A 4801-nucleotide genomic window follows, 5' to 3' on the forward strand; every position below is an offset into this window, starting at 1 on the left:
CAGTGGAGATCCTCAGCCGGGGGATGGGAGGAGGGAGGAGTGCGGAGGTAATGGGTGTAGCATTATAGTTTTCCAAGATGGTAAGTTCCAGAAATTGGCTGCGTTATACTGTGAATAGCTATGTATATTTAACACTATTGAGCTATACAGTTAGAATGGTTAAACTGGTAAATGTAATCTGTATTGTATCATAATTTTTAAAAGTGTGAAATACCCATTAGATCATGGACTGCACAAACAATGTTTGGTCTGACCCTCAGGCCATAGTCTACTGACCCCTAATCTTTAAGATCCAAGACTGCACTGGCATTTAAGCTTCCCTAATGTACAAAAGGCCAAAAACTACCCCCAGGGATGAGGATCGGTAGCTAAACTTTTTCCACAGTAAGAGGAAGAAAAATATGTTGATTTGTGGAAAGTAGAAATAAATTTTTTTTGGTCTTTTTTTGAGGCAGGGTTTCCCTATGCAGTTCAGGCTGTCCTTGAGCTCACTTTGTAGCCTAGGTTGGTCTCAAACTCACAACAATGCTCCTGCCTCAGCCTCCCGAGTGCTGGGATTACAAGCATGTGCCACCATGCTGGCCTAGCTTCCCATTCTTAATTTATAGATTTATAGATTAAAATGAGAGGGGAAGCATATGGCACTTGACATTTTCTTTTCTTTTCTTTTCTTTTTTTTTTTTTGAGACAGGGTCTTGCTATGTAGTTCAGGCCGGCTTTGAACTCCCAGCGATCCTCCTGCCTCAGCCTCCCAAGTGCTAGGATTAAGGCTTGAGCTATCATGTCCAGCCAGCACTTAACAGTCTTAGTAAGCAATGTGATTATAGGGAAGAAGAGTTTTAAAATTATTGTTTCAAAGTGGTTATAATAATTTTAAAAGTTGATAAGGATATTCTCTGGCCAATAGTAGAATGTGATCTTTGTAGGAATTTTTACAAATACATAAAATAAAATATAAAGTAAAATTCACTTATAATCTCATTAACCAGAAATAGATACAGTTTAACATCTTGGATGGTAGTGCCCCCTAGCCATGTCAAATCCTCGTCTGCCTGCCACAATTTAGAAAGTTACCTAATCTCTTTGAGACTCAGTTTCCCCTTCTGTAAAATGGGTCCAATAACATCAACTCAAAGGTTGTGTGAGCATGTGACGGTGTTCATAAAATGCTCAGCCTGACAGACAGTGAATGCTCCAGCGCTGGAAGGAAAAACCCTTCACCCCCCGACCCATTCTCACCAATGCATGCGCTCCTCATCCTGAACTCCCTTCTTCCCTCTCTGGGTATCGAGAATTCACAAAAAAAAAATCTGTCTGATTCCCAGTTGACGAGGGGCTCTTGCAGAATTGTGACCAGCTGCTAAACACAACTGGCAATCCACAGATGCTATGGATGCACAATACATGTATACGTTTCCGGTTACAGTTAAAGTTTTGATGTAGGAGCCACTTGTGAAACCACAGATCCTAAGTTCACCTACCCTAAGGTCACGGTGGATGGCCGCAACACAAAAGATAGAGCAACAAGGCAAAAGCACACAAGTTAAAGTTTTACATCCTACAAAGAGCCTTTGTAAGGAAAAGAAGACCTAAAGGAACTTTGAAGCTTGTGGTTTCTTTTTTTTTTTTTTGGTACCAGGAATCGAACTCAAGACCTTGGGCTTGCCAGGCAGGTGCTTGTGCCACTGAGCTACATCCCCGGCCCAGCTTGTGTTTTTCCATGCGAATTTGATGACGGATGCCCGGGTGAGCAGAATATCTTGGACAAAGGTCTGCCCTAACGGAGGTAAGCAGAAGGGAACTGAGCAAGCCCTGTTTGCTGGGATTCGTCTCTGTGAGCAGCATCTGCGGGGCCAAGCACAGGCTCACCTCTGCATACGGGGAGGGTCCTTCTCACCGGAGGACCCGTGGCTTGCTTTAGGGGAGAAAGGAGGGCCGAGAGGGGAGAAGGCTGGTTTGACCTCTGGCTTCTTTCTCAAATCCCATAGCTGAAAATACTCCTTATGTCCGGGTCAAGTGCCATACGCCACAGTATGCAGGGTAGCAGGTCCTGAACCCATTCAAGCCATCACCACCATCAGGACGGTGAGCACATCTGCCACTTGGAAAATTTCCTTTGCTCCTTCTAACACCCTCTTCCGTCTCCCACAGTCCCTGCTTTCTGTCACTATTGGTCAGGGTGCATTTTCTAGAGTTTTATAAACACAAACCCCTCAGCAGGTGCCTCACCCTGCCCAGAGTACTTCCCTCAGTCAGGACAGTGAGAGTCCCTGCATTGCTGACCGTCCTTCATTCCTTCATGTTTCTGGGTAGTACCCGCCTCTTGGAAGTCCTGCTCACCTGACAATGGAGCTTTAGGTTGTTTCCACTTCTTTCCCCCCCCACCCCCAATGATGTCAACACCTTTTATTATCACTCACATATTTTATAGGAAAAGGAATGCAGCAAATGGGTTAGGTTGTATAAAAAAAATCCAGGCTCAGACCTGGTGTGCTACACGGGAGCTGCCCGGGAGGAGCTGTGTTTCTGCAGGAAGCACATCTGCAGTGGCCAAGGAGCAGCTGGGGTCTGCTTCAGACCAAAGGGATGTTGGGGGTCCACGCGCGGTGGACCAAGACGGGCTGAGCTGCTGGAGGCATGCGCTGTCCCCATTTCTGGCTATTTACAGATAAAGCTGCTAGAAATCTGTGTTTACAAGTGTTTGTGCAGACGTAGGTTTTTGTTTCTCCCATCCCGACCTTACGAGCTAGAATCCTCTCCAAACGCCAGTCATTTCCAGCCTCTTTCTCAAGGATGTAGACTGGGGGACACAGCCTGCTTGGGGGTCAGCCTCTTGCTAATGAGGCTTCTGACAGAGCAGTTCCTCTTTTCTTCCTCTGTCATCACTGCCCACGAGCACCTCTGTTTTCTCGTGCATTGAGTGCATGAATCACGCAATCAGTGAGATTTTAGGCAAGAAGCTTACGGCAGCCGTCTAAATATTCCCCAGAGGGGGCTGGCTGCAGAGAAGACTGGAGGCCTCAGCCATAGCCAGACCTGGCTTCTCAGCAACTCCTGTATGCAGAGAAAAAAGGGAAAGTGAGGCATAGGAAAAGCTGTATAATTTGAGATTACTGGGCCAGGCCCCCTCTTCCAGGCCCTCTCTTCTGGGGCTGCCTTCCCTCCCGTACGGCCTGCCTTGCGTTTTATTGAGAAGCAAGATGCTCAAAGCACTGCCACTTAAAGATAAGGATTACATGTTCAGGTCTTCTGGGGAGAATATCTATACTGTTTACCAGTTAACTCCTGCTTCTCCTCAGGGCCGGTGCGTCAGCCCTGGGTCTCTATAATCACGTATGAAATATTTCCACCATTGTGATGCTCATTCAAAGATAAATAAACAGCAGCACCCCTACAGATGTTTCCTTGTTTGCTGAAGGAAAAAGAAGATAAACACAGTTATTGTGATTCACAATATTTGTGTAAAAGGCACCACACGAGAGCCCTCCTAAGTGTCTCCAACAATAATATTTGGGAACATTAATTTTTTAAAAAATTTTGGATGGTTCCATGCTACATGGAGATGGGGTCACATGTCCCCCTCAAACTTTAACTGTAGTGTCTGGGAAGAGCCTTGGAGGGGGACCTGGTGCTTCCAGGAACAGCCCCCTCTTCAGCAGGTGTCAGGTGGAGCCTGGTACAGGCTGTAGCAGCTGGCAGCCTTTCCCCGACCAGCTCTGGACACCTCCGACAGGGCCTTCATGCCAGTGTTAGGGTATGTGCCTGTGATCTCAGCACTTGGAAGGCTGAGGCAGGAGGATCCCTGAGAGCTGGAGGCCAGCCTCATGGACCGGCTGCATCCCCTGGAGGCCACAGAGAACAGGGCTGGCACCCCGCCCCATGCTGAGTTGGTGAGTCTGGATGAGGGCTGAATCTGCACTTTCACTGAGTTTCCAGGGCTGCTGGGGCTCCTGGTACTGGAGCCTTACTCTGAGAAGCGCTGATCTAATGTTTCTTTCTTTCCAAACTTCCTAAAAATCTTAATTCGCAGCTGAGAGGCTCATTTGCAGAACACTGAGGAGAGAACCCTGCCTCTACCTACATTTGCCCTTACACAGGGGCTTGAGTAGGGAGGGGTAAGAAAGGCCACTCTGGCTGGTCCCCAGGTGCTGGGAGAGGTGGGAGGTCTTAAGGGGCCGCAAATCTACCTGATCCCTGCCTGGTCCCCCGCTGTGGCCATCCCTGGGATGACTGCTTGGAAAGCTTTCTGCTGAGTTCTGCGAGGCTGCCTCTGATTGCTGCCCAAGCAGGGAAAAGTCCTTAAAGTCTGGGGTGTCTGAGCGGGGGAGGTGACAGCCTGGGGCCTGAGCCTTGGTGTCTCTGTCCAGGCTGCGGAGCGCGTACCCTCAGGCTGGGCAGATCCGCAGCACGGGAAGCTCTGCTAGGGACTGAAACGCTGGGAAGGAGCACCAGGCCTGGGAGTCCAGCAAGGCCAGGACGGGGCCGGAGCCTGGGGGTGAGCAGGCCGCCGGCAGTCAGACCAGCAGGCGGAGAGACAAGGGGGGGAGAGCCGCCGGCATGGAAGGGCAGGGGTAACGCAGGTCCTGTCTGGGAGCACGGTGCGGTCTGCAGGGCTCTGCTCAGGGCGCTGGGGTGGTGCTGCCACCACCTTGCCCCTGCCCCCCGGACTCTGGCCGGGCTCCTGGGCTGCCACAAGGCTGTCCTCTGCGCTTCCTGCTGGGGCCATCTGCACCTCAGGGGAGCACTGAGGCTTGTCTGGCGTCTGTCTTGGGGTCTGTGAGCGCGGCTGCAGGTCAGCCCT

The sequence above is a fragment of the Chinchilla lanigera genome, unplaced genomic scaffold (assembly GCF_000276665.1).
Source record: "Chinchilla lanigera isolate Chin_1 unplaced genomic scaffold, ChiLan1.0 scaffold00107, whole genome shotgun sequence".
Taxonomy (NCBI): Eukaryota; Metazoa; Chordata; class Mammalia; order Rodentia; family Chinchillidae; genus Chinchilla; species Chinchilla lanigera.